Here is a 15,936-nt window from a genome sequence, read left to right as displayed (position 1 = left end):
GGACGAAAACGCAAGAGAATTAATTAGCAGGTGAGGTTCATTCAACGTGTAGAGTGGACGTTAGCTGTCTTCTCGGGTCGGGACGTTACAAATGATAATCAGAGCCAACTCTCGCGGTTTCACAGTTGTGTATGGTCTAAAAGCCTGGACAGGTTGTGTATGGCTCCTGTGAGGGCATGACACTTGGGCCGAGGAACTAGAAATACGAACGTAGCTAAGAGAGTCGGTCCTACACATTTGTCTTACTAGATAGCTTGGTTCAGTGTTCGACGAGGACGTCAAATCCTTTGAGGGTGGGTGTATGTGAGACCCAGCCCATTAGGCCAGTGGGGCTGGACCGAATTCGCGACACTATAAGCTGTAACACCCTTGGTGTTACGTCATAAATAAATTACTAAATCATGTCATGAGCATCAGGTTTATGTGATAATGCATGTGGTGGAATGTGTGGATAAAATTTTTAACCTAAGATGATCAGTAAAAACTATTAAATGAGAAGCTATTCAATAATGCATGTATATCAAGCAGAGCTTAAAACCAATTTTCATTGAACAAAAATACTATAAAACATATATGTGACATTTAAATAAAGTTTAGAATATAAACTTGCTAGATGACACTGAAATCCTTGCTGTTGAAAAACAACATTGCTAGATATTATTTTTAATAGCCTAGAAATGTAATTTGGAATCAACTTCAGCTAAAAAAACTTAGAATATTTTCAAGTATGTTAACAGCTAGACAGTGCTATATTTGGCAATTTATTTTGTGAAATCGAGTTAAGAAGTGGTGTCGTGTTTTAGCTCGGGTTGGTAGCCTCATATCCCCACTGGAGCATGGTGAAGATGGTTTAGGTTCCACAGCAACCGTTTAGTTTTTATAAGCGCTTTAAAATTCGTGCAGGACATGATTTCAGGCCAGTTCACCGGGTAAGCAAGGTCACCACGCCTCGGGGGCGCGACGTCGCCACGCCGGCACGCTCTGCGCACGCACGCGCTGCCGCGCGTGTCCGGCTACGACTGCCCTAGCCTTACCGCCACTGGCTCTGCCATGTGGAGCCGCTGCTGCTGCTGGCAGCGTTGTAGCCTACCTCGCCACGCTGCCGCACCGCCGACCCGCCTCATGCCGCGACGCAGCCGCTGCCGGTGTCATCGCATCACCGTCGCGTCCGCGCCTGTACCCTGTGCCTATACCCCGCTGTTGGCCCGGTTAGATGCCGCACGCACATGGCCAAGCTCATCATCGCCTTGTCATTAATGGCACTGCGCCTGCGCGGGCCATGCCGGTCGATGCACGCACGTGCCTGTCCGATTGTGTCCGCGCGCGTAACACCTAGATCATGCCTGGTTGATCCAACTTGAGAAGTTAGCTCTTGTGTGGAGGATTCTTCTAGTGGGCACAAATGGATCCGTGTATCGTTTCCGCTAGATGATTATTACATTCCACTGTTTCATTATCGCACTCTGAACTCTGGTATTGTAACAAATAATTTTCAAGACTCTATGTTGTAAGAAATGGATTAAGTGATGTAAGCTTGTACTCATTACTGGATTCTGACGGTAAAACATAGATTGTTTCGAGTTCTCTCTTGGGGTGGGCTCAATGAAACTATTTGGTTTAGCCACTACCGGGGTGCTTAGTGTCTAGTGGAAGACAAGCGCCTCCGAAAGTGTGTTATTTCGGGCAGTTCTGCCATAAATCTTTTGGCTTGTTGTGTGTTGATCACATAGCCACATTTTTGTGTCAACACCTGCTTGAAAATAGGAGGATATTTTTATGGATTTTATTGTGGGTTTGCTCCGCACAACAAAAGGGTATGACTCTATTTGGGTCATTGTGGATCGCCTTACCAAGTCTGCTCATTTTCTCCCGGTGGATACGAAGTATTCAGCCAAGAAGTATGCCAAGTTATACTTTGATCGGGTTGTGACCCTACATAAAGTTCATCTTACCATTGTTTCTGATAGAGGACCAGTCTTTGTCTCTCGCTTCTAGGAGCAACTCTAGAAATGTCTTGATACTCATCTCCTCAAAAGTTTAGCTTATCATCCGCAAACTAATTTTCAGACAGAAAGGTTCAATCAAGTACTTGAAGACATGTTGAGAGCTTGTGTCATTTCTTTTCTAGAAAAGTGGGACGAATGCTTGACTTTAACTGAGTTTTCTTATAATAATAGCTATCAAGAGAGCATTCGTATGGCACCTTTTGAGGCTCTATTGGCAAGAAATATAGAACACCACTTAACTGGGTTGAAGTAGGTGACCGTGGTTACCTTGGGCTTGATTTCATAAACAAAAGCAAGAGAGCACGTCAGTGTTATTCAAAGTCATTTGAAAGTAGCCCAGAACTGTTAGAAAACTTATGCAGACAAGAGGAGAAGACCCTTGCAATTCGAAGTTGATGACCATGTGTATCTCAAGGTATCTCCGATGAGAGGTGTGCATCATTTTAGAGTTCGTGAGAAATTAGCTCCTCATTATGTTGGACCTTATAAAGTTTTGGAATGATGTGGTTCTGTTGCTTATCGTATCCAACTCCCGGATATCTTGTCAATAGTCCATAATGTCTTCCATGTTTCTCAGTTAAACAAGTGTTTACAAGTTCCCACTGAAGTAGTAAAAATTGAAGGACTCCCTCTCCAACCTAATCTTTCTTATGTTCAGCATCCCATCAAAATCTTGGATGAAAAAGAAAGAGTAACGAGAAACAAAGTGGTAAAATTTTATAAAGTCCAATGGCAAAACCATTCGGAGGACGAAGCGACTTGGGAGCAGGAGAGTTATATTCTAGAGCATTATCCCCACCTTCTCCCCGAAATATCAAGGTAATGGCTTAAGTTAAAAGTTTACTTCTTATCTCTTTTTCCCACACTAGGTACTCACATGAAATATTGGAACAAGATTTTATTTAAGGGGGGAGAGTTGTAACACCCTCGGTGTTACGCCCTAAACAAATTACTAAACCATGTCATGAGCATCATGCTTATGTGATAATGCATGTGGTGGAATGTGTGGATAAAATTTTTAACCTAAGATGATCACTAAAAACTATTAAATGAGAAGCTATTCAATAATGCATGTATATCAACTAAGGCTTAAAACCAATTTTATTGAACAAAATATTATAGAACATATATATGGCAATTAAATAAAGTTTGGAATATGAACTTGGTAGATGACAATGAAATCATTGCTTTTGAAAAACAACATTGCTAGCTAATATTTTTAATAGCCTGGAAATACAATTTGGAATCAAGTTCAGCTAAAAAAACTTAGAATATAAGTATGTTGACAGCTAGACAATGCTATGTTTGGCAATTTATTTTGTGAAATCGAGTTAAGAAGTGGCGTCATGTTTTAGCTCGGGTTGGTAGCCTCATATCCCCTCTAGAGCATGGTGAAGATGGTTTAGGTTCTAGAGCAACCATTTAGTTTTTATAAGCACTTTAAAATTCATGCAGGACATGATTTCGGGCTAGTTCATCAGGTGAGCGCGCTCACCAAGCCAGGGGGTGCGACGTCGCCACGCCGGCTCGCTCTGCGCGCGCACGCACGTTGCCGCGCGTGTCCGGCTACGACTGCCCTGGCCTTACCACCACTGGCTCTGTCGTGAGGAGCCGCTGCTGCTGCTCGCACGGCTAGGCGACACTATAGCTTGCCTTGCTGCGCTGCCACACCGCCGACCCGCCTCGTGCCATGACACAGCCGCTGCCGGTGTCGGCGCATCACCATTGCGTCCATGCCTATCCTCTGTGCCTATACCCTGCTGCTGGCCTGGTTAGATGTCGCGCGCACGTGGCCAAGCTTGTTGTCGCCTTACCATTAATGGCACTGCGCCCGCGCAGGCCATGTCGATCGATGCACGCACGCGCCTATCTGTTTGCGTCCATGCGTGTAACACCTAGATCATGTCGGCCACGTTCCGCCAAGGCGAGACCGAGATGAGCCCACTTGCCGCCTTGTCTCTCTCTCTCTCCCTCTGCTACCGCCGTCCAACTGCGCCATCAAATTGGCCACCGAGTGATCGCTTCTATTTAATTCAGCACGTCTGCAACTTCACCATCAAGTTCTCTCGCTGCCTGACCCCACCCAACCCTGAACAAGGCACTACCAAGCTCCAATAAGGCGCTTTTCCCACCGCCGTGCCAATAAGGCCCCGTCCGACCGTGGATGAGGGCATCCCTCGTACCGTCCCTCTCGAGCCAATTCACCTGCACCACTAGCTTCGCCTTGCCTCCCTCTTCACCTTACGCACGTCAGTGGAACCACTACCGTCTCCCCGCCGCCACTGACGCGACCGCGCCACCGTGGTGCGCCACCGCATGGCTCGGCCGCATGTGGCCACACTTCCCCGCCATACTCCACCCCAATCGTCACCTCAGCTAGGTCCATGGTAGTCTACTGATGCTCCCTCGCTAGCTAGTTAGGTTCTTAGGGGCTCTCGTTTGCCGGGGCAGTCGCGCCATCATCGCGGATGGCCACGCGCTGTCGTAGCTGGCTCCAACGAGTCTCACCGCCCTATGTTGCCGCTTAGTGTAGCCGCTTGGGTCGAGGATGGTGACCGACAGATAGGTGGGTCGACGCATGTCCCAGGTGGCTAGTGTGACCGTGCTATGTCATTGTCCACCGCGCCGCCGTGCATTAAGCCACCGGGGGTGCGCATGGGTGAATTAGGGAAAGGACGGGGGGTTAAGTGAGAATGGTCTGAGTTAGGGGGAAATAGTGTTAGCACGTAGTTGTGATTTAGGAGAAGCACGAGGCCTCTTTTACAAAAGAGCCAACACGCGTGGGACTCCCTCGCTGCGGGCTGCCTCGTGAGCGGGCCGACCTCATGTGGGTCACGCCAGTGGGCCGCTATGCGTGCGCTGCGTCGCACGGGCCGTGCGTGTGGACCGCACGGGAGATTGATTTTTCTTTTTCTAGGAATTCGTGAATGGTTTTCTAATTTAGTTTCTGAACTAATCTTTGGTAATTAATATAAAATCATGTAGGTGTCCAAAAATTGTGAAACAAATTTTATCAGGTTTCTAAAATTGTGATCTATCTGTTGGTGTATTTAGTTCATATTTATATGTGTTGACACTAGAAGCTATTAAATCGTTTGAAAGTGCTTCATATTATTGAGTTAATCATTGTAGAAATTTTTGTGGTAAATTGGTGATAGCTTTAGTCCTGAAATATTTATAGTAGCTTCATTATATTATTATGTGCTCACTGTAGTTTTTGTGGCTTTAGAAAAGACTAAGCATTGGGGTAGTTAAATGTTCTTTATTTCAAAATACATTAAATGTTTAGTAGAAATAAAGATATACCCTTAATTTGCAAAGCTAAGTGTTTGTTAGTGAACCCAACATTTTGCTTGGTGAAGATGATAGTTAGCTTAATATCTTAGTCATTAGAGCTAGCTTAGTAGCTTGATAGGTTTATTCTTATTTTAAGAGTTGTTGTTGCCTGAATACTAAATAGTTGCATTACTATAATCACATGCATATAGAGAATGAGTCGGCGGAGATTGTGACCACCAGCGAGCACGAGTTCAAGGAGATCGTCAAGGAGTATGAGGAGGAGATTCTCGTGCAGGAGAAGGTCCTAGAGCCACCACTGACTGACTCAGCTGACATCGCACCTGCTCAAGGCAAGCCCCGATGCATAACCTCTATTTTAGAATTCACCGTATATATATGAGTTGTGCATTTACGTTACAGGAATTTTATGAAAACCACATGCATAGATATAGATGTCCTAAGAGTCTTACTAGTGCAAGTTCGAGTAGATGCTATGCTTAGGTCATCGGTAGCGTGAGTAACCTGCCATTACTCATAATAGGTAACTGTTACAATTATTCTTGTGATAAAATGATGAAAGGAAAAAAGGAGACTGGGTAGGGATATGGTATGGGTATTGGTGGGTGTAACAGCTTGTGTTCCATAGCCAACAGGGTTTAGCTTGGTTACACTATTTTCCGTATCCGTGTCCATTGAGGACCGTTCATTGTTGTGGATGGTAGTCAGGTCACAGACTTATTATCCTAAGCACATACTTGCTTGTGGGAGTGGAAAGGCTCGTTGCGCTCTTATCATGGGTTCCGGCTCTTTCTGGATCGACTAATTGGAGGCAGGGAAAGGTGGAGGTCTAAGCACCATACCGAGACTGGGTCTCCAATGTGGGGGCTTGGAGTCCAAGTTTGGACGGGGTCCTGGACCCCTCGATAGGAGTGGAGTGGGTTGGTCTCATTTGTGACTGGGGTACAAGCGATGTGTGTATTTCTGGGTACCCAGCTAGGATACATTGGTTCATGAATCACTGTTTTTATAAGATGATACGACTTGGCTATGGTCTAGCATCATAGTAAAAACTAAAAGAGGAAAGATGGTAAAATGATTCTAATTGCCCAACCCTTGCTTGAAAGTAGAACAAGCGCTTACCTAGAATGGTTAGCTAATGAAGTAATCATGACTGCCAATAAAATTTGACTTAAGGACTTACCATTAGTAATGCTTTTCGCAAACAAAAAGAAAACAACAAACCATCCTGCCTATCATATCCTTGAGAGTCGGGAAGATATTCCTACTAGTCAAATTCTGGTCATCATTTTTCTTTCCACCATTTTATATTTTCCAAGTGATAGTGATATAGTAACATATTTCCTATATCTCGTGTGTGACAGGCAATCACTCAACTTCTACCGAAGTTCTGTAGCATAGCAATCTACATGATCCTGTCATACTAGTAAGACTCATAGGATAAAGATATATATATGCAAGTGGGTTTCATTCAACTCCTTAAAACTTAATGCACAAATATAATTTAAACTGTAGAAAAGTAGGGGTTATGCACCGGGGCTTGCCTGGGTAAGATATATATTTAAAAGTTAGTATCTGCATCGTCAGATCATCCACCATCAACTGATTAGAAAGCCCATTGTATCATCTCCTGAAGAGAATACCATTACACCATCTTCAGATTTCCAATCATCCTTTAATTGATCCGTTGATCCATCATCGTACCTATATGACATGCATTGATGCAAATGCATAGACGTAATTAATCGACTACAATCGTGACTCATAAAAATACGATTTACGCCTCTCAAGTTAATGGGCTAGTTCTAACGACGACCGTAGTTATCTACGTATCCATGTTGTCGAATAAGGCATTATTTCCCAATAAATATTTTAGTTATACAACCCAAGTTGTTTCTTTATTTCATTCTATCAATTTAATCATTATTCAAAATAGGGCATCATTATCTATTTAGCAAACCAATTATTCTGGAACTACAAAAATTATAGTGAGTACCTAATATTGCTAGGAGCCTATTGTAAAATTTTTAGATCCAACACTATTACCAATTTATCATAATAATTCATACAAGTTCTCCTTTTAACAATATTAAGCATGTTAAAATATTTAGAGCAACCCTAAAAGCATACCAACCCTATGCGAACAAAATACACTATTAGGTATATCATGATTTTAGAAACTCAATAAAACTGGTTTGACATTTTTATGACTTTTCTATGATTTATTATGAATTTTACAAGTTCCCTGTTTTTTATAAAAGAAAAGACTAAGGAAAAAGGACTGCTTGGGCTAACACTAGCCCAGCACAGCCCACGCGCGCGGTGGCAACAAGCGCGGGCGACACGGCCAGCCCAGCGCGCGGCGGATGGCCCAGTCGGGCGACGGCAGTCCAGCAACGCGGCCTGGCAAGGCATGGCAACGGCGCGGGTGGCCCAGCAGGGCACGACAATGGTGGCAGGCCAGCCAAGCAAGCCATGCGCGGGCAACAGGCTGGCCCAAGCGGCGTGGCCCAGTCTTGACACGCGTTTTTGCAGAAAAGACCCTAGTTTTTTAGCTAATCAACCTACGATCTAGCTTACTATTCAAACAAGTCGCGTATTTCGCAATAAGGACCCCGTTTAACATTTCTTCTTGGATTCATACCCTTCTCACCTCATCTTCTTCATCCAAAATAGAGCACCGGTAGGGGAGGCCATCCATCGGCCAGGGGAGTAGCTTGCCGATGGCGTGCTATCATGGGGCGACGCGCGGAAGCACCAACGGCTTCGGCCGCACCCGTGGACGGCCATAGCATGGCCGGACGGTGGCGGCCACGGCGCATTGGCAGAGTGCCGGCATAGTCGCTGCATGCAGAACGTGGAGGAGGACGCGCCTGGAAGGAACAGCTGGTCCAACATAGCTGTGGGAAGGAAGGGCGTGGACGAGTTGGCTGGTGAGGCGTGGCTCCCCGACGACATGAGATTGGCCGACGACGGGCGCGAGGTGGCTGTGAGCAGCGCGCTTGAGATGCTATAACGCGCGGCCATGGCAGCCGAACGGCCCTACGGTGGGGCTACATGGTGAGGTGGAGCTACATGGCAACTAGCGATGGCAGACACCAGCAGACCTAGCACACCCCCGACTGGGCGATGCCGGAAAGGCGGACGACAGCAGGGCGACAATGGACACGGCAATAGTGGCTCCAACGTGGATAGCGCGGGGTCACGCATGCGGGCGTGCGAGGGAAAACCGGCCGCAAGAAAGGGAGGCGCAGGAGCTGGGGAGGGAGAGCAGGAACTGGCTACGTCCAGCGTGGCCATGGGGACACGCGCGCACACACACGAACACCAGGCGACGACGACACAGCCACGGTGGGTGCTTGGCCGAATAGAGGCAAGGCAGATAGGCGTAATCAAGAAGTAGAGGCAGGGCGATTGTGGGATAGCGCGGGGAGGAAGAGGATGGGGTGCCGACGCATGGTGCGGGTTGCTCAGTAGGGCGATGAGGGGAGGGGTGGCTCGTCGGTGGAACACGGTGGCTGTGGTGACGTGGCGTGGCAACGCAGGCCTAGGACGCAGCCGAGGGCACACACATGCATCGCAAGTGGGGGTGAGGAAGATAATGGAAATGGGGATCCTGATCTTCCGTTAGGTGGTGGTAACTATCGTTGTGGCAGAGAATGACACACCGATCCGGCTTTAGATCGAAATATCGAACCCTGCAATCTTAGCACCACAGCGCCTCTAGTTATCAACCGAGTCACGGACTAGGTTGACCTCGCCAAGAAGGCTAATCCCTGCCTACGCAATGAAGAACACAAGCAAGAACAAGAAAGAACACAACTAAATTGTAGATGAATGATTAATCTCACGAAGTTGGGGTCTCACAAACCAATGAACGGCGAAACTGTTCTTGACAGAATAATCTAAGCAAAACCCAAAACTTAATGATGGCAGTGGCGTATGATTATAAAGGTCTTAGGGTCATCGCCTACCCTGGATGCGCCCCCTAATGGGCCCAAACACGATACACGGTCCAACGGACCAAAAGATGGTGTCGCAGCACCCTGGCAGATTCTAGATGCTAACTTGTTTTGATGATTCCCAATGATTTCGAAGAGCTTTTGACGTGAGACCACTTGGATTGGCTTCCTTATCAAATTAGCTTTCCATCCATATGTGGATCATGAAAAGCAGAGTCCGGATGCGTCCTAGGTGACCAGTTTAAGGTAGACTGGTCCTGGAGACCGAGGTAGACTCGAAATCATGTTGGGCCAGGCCTCCGGTTCTTGTTGGACGTCCTTGCTGGTCATCTTTGCCTCCACCACGTCCTCTAAGTCCTTCATGACCCTCTTCAATGTTCCTAAGCAAGATAACATTATTAGGTAGTAGTCTATTCTCAAAAGTATAAAAAGGATCGCTTAAGAACAAGCTCACCTCTAAATTGAGTTGACGCATTCGAGCCCGGGTCATTGAACCTTGCATGATGGTTGGAGGATCAGCGTGTATATCCGAAGGAGTGATGTCCTCATCATCCTCCCCCTCTTGAAATGGAGTCGTCCTCGACTCAAGCTCATCCTCTTCTCTCAAATAAGGTTTCAAATATACAATGTTAAAGGTGGGGCTAACCCCGAACTCGGGTGACAACTCAAGTTTGTAGGCATTATCATTTATTTTCTCAATTATCTTATAAGGACCAGCTGCTCTTGGCATTAATTTAGACTTACACAGCTCAGGAAATCTATCTTTTCTCAAATGTAACCAAACCAAATCACCCGATTTAAGTTTAATCTCTTTTCTACCTTTACTACCAGCAATTCTATACTTTTCATTTATTCTTTTAATATTTGCTTTAGTTGTTTCATGCAACTTACGAATAAAATAAGCACGCTCTCTAGCATCACTATGTATTCTCTCAATGGTAGGCAAAGGCAAAAGATCAATAGGAGCACGGGGGTTAAAACCATACACTACCTAAAAAGGACTTATCTTGGTGGTGGAATGTTCCGCCCTATTATATGCAAACTCCACATGCGGCAAACACTCTTCCCACATCTTTAAATTACGCTTAAAAATTGCTCTCAATATGGTGGACACTGTGCGATTCATAACCTTAGTTTGCCCATCAGTTTGGGGATGACATGTTGTAGAAAACAGCAGCTTGGTCCCCAATTTATTCCACAACATGTGCCAAAAATGACTTAAGAATTTTGCGTCGTGATCTAAAACAATAGTAGAAGGCATACCATACAAGCGAATGATTTCTTGAAAGAAAAGGTCAGCAATATGAATAGCATCGTTGCTCTTATGACAAGGAATAAAATGTGCCATCTTAGAAAAACGATCAACAACCACAAAAATGCTATCCCTCCCCCTCTTAGTCCTTGGTAAACCCAACATAAAATCCATAGATATATTAGCCCAAGGAGTAGAAGGAACATGAAGAGGCATATACAAACCATATGGGTTCAACCACGACTTAGCTTTTTGACATGTGGCACATCGAGCCACGTACCGCTCTACATCTCGCCTCATCCTTGGCCAAAAGAAGTGTGTGAACAGCACCTCCTCCGTCTTCTTGGCACCAAAATGTCCCATCAATCCGCCTCCATGTGCCTCCTGCAACAGCAAAAAACGAACAAAACCAACTGGAATGCATAGGCGGTTAGCTCTAAACAAAAATCCATCAATGATCATAAACTTATTCCATGTATGTCCCTCTCTACAATTAAGCAACACATCCTTAAAATCAGGATCAAGCGCATATTGTTCTTTAATTGATTGAAGACCAAAAATCCAACAATCAAGTTGGGACAACAATGTATATCTTCTAGACAAAGCATCAGCAATCACATTATCCTTCCCTTTCTTGTGTTTGATAATATAAGGAAAAGATTCAATAAATTCAACCCATTTAGCATGCCTACGATTCAGATTATTTTGAGAGCGAAGATACTTAAGCGATTCATGATCAGAATGAATAACAAATTCTTTAGGCCACAAATAATGACGCCACATCTCTAAAGAATGAACAAGTGCATACAATTCCTTATCATACGTAGAATAATTAAGAACAGGGCCATGCAATTGTTCACTAAAGTAAGCAATGGGTTTACCATCTTGCATTAAAACACCTCCAGTGCCAACTCCACTAGCATCACATTCTAGCTCAAAAGTCTTACCAAAGTTTGGAAGTTGCAGCAATGGTGCGTGTGTAAGCTTGTCCTTCAAAGTGTCAAAGGACTCCTCATGTGCCTTTCCCTAATGGAATACCACTCCTTTCTTCGTCAACTCATGCAACGGGGCAGCAATGGTGCTGAAATCTTTGATGAAGCGGCGGTAGAATCCTACAAGACCAAGAAAACTCCTCACCTGTGTGACGATTTGGGGAACCGGCCAGCTCTTTATGGCTTCAATTTTCATCTCATCCACCTCAATTCCCTATGGAGTTACAACATAGCCAAGAAAAGAAACTCGATCCATGCAAAAGATGCACTTCTCAAGGTTACCAAATAAACGTGCATCACGTAAAGCATTAAAACAACACGTAAGTGATCCATATGTTCATAAAAAAACTTGTTGTAAATCAATATATCACCAAAGTAAACTACCACAAAATGACCAATAAAAGCTCTTAAAACCTCATTCATTAAGCGCATGAAAGTGTTAGGTGCATTTGTCAAACCAAAAGGCATAACTAACCACTCATACAACCCGAATATGGTTTTAAACGTAGTTTTCCATTCATCTTCAAGTTTCATTCTAATCTAGTGGTAGCCACTTCGCAAATCAATTTTAGTGAAAATTATAGAACCACACAACTCATCAAGCATGTCGTCTAGCCTAGGAATAGGATGACGATACCAAATAGTAATATTATTGATGGCTCTACAATCAACACACATATGCCAAGTTCTATCTTTCTTAGGAACCAAAAGTACAAAAATGACACAAGGACTAAGGCTTTCACATACATACCCATGGTCCAAAAGGTCTTGGACTTGCCGCTAAATTTCCTTAGTCTCCTCAGGATTGGTTCGATAGGCAGCACTGTTGGGCAAGGTTGCTCCTGGAATCAAATCAATTTGATGCTCTATTCCTCTTATAGGTGGCAGCCCCGGGGGTATCTCAGCTGGAAAAATGTCCTCATACTCCTGCAAAAGGTTAGTGATAGCAGGAGGCACCGAGCTAACAATATCATCAAACAAAAACATAGCTCGTTTGCATACCAAAGCATAGCAAATATCATCATCAGAAATTTCAGCAAAGTCACATTTTGTTGCAAGCATAACACCACCCTTCAATGTTATCCCCTCAGCCTTAGAAATAGATATAGACTTATCCTTTTTAGGTGGGAAAATAGAATTAGCAACTTGCTAATTTTTAGATTGGACATCATTCAAACTAGCAGCGCGTTCTCTATCAGCTTGTACAATTTGAGCAGGGGTCAAAGGTACCAAAGTAATTTTCTTTCCTTTATGCACAAAAGTGTATTTATTACTTCTACCATAGTGTGTAGCATCATTATCATGTTCCCAAGGATGACCCAATAAGAGTGAACAAGCTTGCATAGGTACCACATCACAATCAACAGAATCAGCACAAGAACCAATAGAAAATGAAACTCTACAAGTTTGTGTTACCTTTGTTTTACCTGAATCATTTAGCCACTGAATATGGTATGGACGTGGGTGTGGGCGTGTGGTCAAGCCAAGCTTCTTGACCAAATCAGAACTTACCAAATTGTTGCAGCTACCTCCATCAATAATGACACGTGCGCGACGGTCACTGATGACGAAGAAAATCTGGAACAAGTTATGGCGTTATAGCTTCTCAGGTTGCTGGACTTGTGAGCTGAGCACCCGCTGTACAATGATGCTCCTATAGGCCACCGTGGCCTCGTCACCAAGGACTTCACCGTCCTCCTCATCTGCATCTTGGTCTTCTTCATCCTCAATGTTAGAGGTACTGATGTAACCATCTTCTATAGCAATATATGCCCACTGACTTGGGCAGTCCTTCTGCACATGGCTAATGCCATGGCAGCGGTGGCACTGAATGCCCGAAGTGCGTCCCATCGATGCAACGGATGAGGAACTCTTGGTAGGCACCTGCAAAGAATTTTTACCTAAATCTGAAGGTCATGTGGGAGGTGCCTTAGGTGTAGTAGAAACTCCAAAGGCTGTTGGTCACTTGCTCGCTGGTGGAGGCGCCCGAAAAGTGGTTGGCTTGGTTAGCCCCAAAGATGGTACCGAGCGTGGCGTGTATGTGGTGGTGCTGACCTTGCTCTTGCTCTGCTATTCATGCCCCTACAATTCTTTTTCTACAAGCATAGCAAACTGAAATAACTGGTTGACAGTGTTAAATTCTTTATAATCAACAATGTCCTGAATCTCACGCCTCAAACCCGAATAAAAACGACAAATGGCATCTTTGTTCCCCTCCACAACACTACAGCGCATCAATCCCTTTTGGAGCTCACCATAGTAATCATGTACAGATTTATCTCTTTGTTCTAAATGCATCAATTTCTTATGCAAGTCTCTATGATAAGAAGGAGGAATAAAGCGATCACGCATAGCTACCTTAAGTTCTTCCCATGTACCAAGTAAAGCATCCTATGCAGCTAGCCCATTCCACCAAATAATGGCAAAATCCTTAAACTCACTAGTAGCTTGTCGAACTCTATAATATTCAGGCACAAGGTGGGCACTAAACTTTTGTTCTATCGTCATCTCCCAATCAAGATATCCCTCGTCATCATAATGACCCAAAAAAGATGGTATTGTGAACTTAATCTTAGCATAAGGATCATCGTGTACATGGTGATTATTACCTTGATGGTGGTGGACACCACCCATACTGTTAACACTAGATTTTGGTCGACTCTGGAGGATGACAGGTGGACCCGCATGTGGGAAGAAGGATATTCGGCAAACAAAACGAGCGGTCGGCTAAATGCTTGTGCAGTCGGTTACTTCAGAAGGTGGTGACTCCATTCGAGAAAGCAGAAGATGGCAGGCAAAGCCGATCAAAAAGATGAAAGTTGTAATAATAAAGGACTCTGAGAGTTTAGGGCAAGGAATCGTAGTTTCCAAGTTTATTTAAGAGTTCCTTTGTAAATCGTAGTCTTTTAGGACTCGTGTTTTGTCTAGGGTATAAATATTGACCCTCGACCATTGTAATAGGGGTGAACAACCAAATCAACACAACCGGCCCCGTGCCAACTTTTGAGTCCTTTTGTCGTGTCGTCGAGTTCTTCAAGAGGAGTCATCGATCCGTCGACCTCCGTAAGTTCCGACAACCTTGTTATCATGTTTAGTATCATGCGGTGGATTTAGACGTGATGCAAGTAGTCTTGTTTGTTTTCAATGATCGTGCGGCGGATCTTTGCTTGACAATCAAGAAGTCTTTGCTTATGCTTTGTTTATGAGTAGATACCGTGCGGCAGGCGTTTGCTCAATATGCTTAGTGAAAGCAAGATAGTTATTGGCTCTATTAGATACGGCAAAATCTAAATAGATTCATTAAGTTATCCTGTGTTGCATGTTTTAAATATTTTATATATTTGTAACACACTTCTACCCAATCTAGATTGATATTGTTCGGCCCTCTCTTATGGTTTTATTCGTGCTTCAATGATCATCGCTTTTCATATTACCTTTGCAAATAGATAACATGCTCATAATGGCTGAATTATTTTAATCTAGATTGTCACATGTCGTGGGTTCATGCATGTTAATTACGTTTAAGCTTTAACGAAACTAGGTGTCGTGCGGCAGATGCAGGTTTTAGATTAGTTTAGTCGTGTTTATTTGCATGTTCCTTCTTCATGGACCCCAACTCAGCTGGACTGCTGAGCTTGGTTATGCATTAACTCATAATTAATTTCACTTGTTCAAACATGTCTTCCCATGCACATGCATTCGGCAATCGGATCTTTACGTGTGTTCATCTTACGATTAGTTGAATGGTTTATAAACTTGTTGGCAGACAGCTTCCTATAGCTGTATGTCGTTGTAAGTGGCTTCAGGGCCGTATATATGGAACTGTCTGGTCTCACCCGACATGTTCCGGTTTGGCATTTAACTGTTTTATCCCTTGTTAGTTTTTTTCAGGTCAAACTGACTGGCACGTTTCCGGATCACGAAGCACCCAGGGACCCGATTGAAGCCACGCTTTCCGGCTTGCTGTGTGTGAGGCACAGTGTGTCACATTTTGTGTCAACACACTTTTTGGCACGCCCGGTGGGACCATCTGTTAGTTCAAGATGGCGTCTGAGATCAACAATGATCATGTTCTAGATGTGAGCATGGCAGAATTGCCAGATAATTACAGGGATTTAGTGCTACAAGCATGTGAGCAATACCAACGGAAGTGTTTGATGTCTTTTTCCAAAAACAAGAGCAACAAAGTGTTTCAAAAGCAGTCAATGCCAAGGGTTCTTCTTCCACATCAAACTGATTACACTGAAGAGGAGGATGCTCAGAAGATGGCAGCACTAGTTTATAAAGCTATGGGAGAAACCATGACAAACCATCACACAACTTTTCTGAATACCTTTCGGGCAATCATGATCAGTACTTTTGGTCCAATGGATGATAAATACTTTGAAGAAAATGTTGGCCCACTCAGTGGACCGACACTTTTCAAT

The 15,936-nt window shown here is 44.3% G+C and overlaps 1 pseudogene; it reads left to right on the top strand.

The window, feature by feature from the left end:
• Nucleotides 1–8,151: 8,151 nt before the first annotated feature.
• LOC136537450 (uncharacterized) overlaps nt 8,152–15,936 on the top strand; it is a 34,367-nt pseudogene continuing 26,582 nt past the window's right edge.

The sequence above is a fragment of the Miscanthus floridulus genome, chromosome 2, assembly GCF_019320115.1.
Source record: "Miscanthus floridulus cultivar M001 chromosome 2, ASM1932011v1, whole genome shotgun sequence".
NCBI classification, from domain to species: Eukaryota; Viridiplantae; Streptophyta; class Magnoliopsida; order Poales; family Poaceae; genus Miscanthus; species Miscanthus floridulus.
This window is presented reverse-complemented; position numbering and strand designations above follow the sequence as displayed.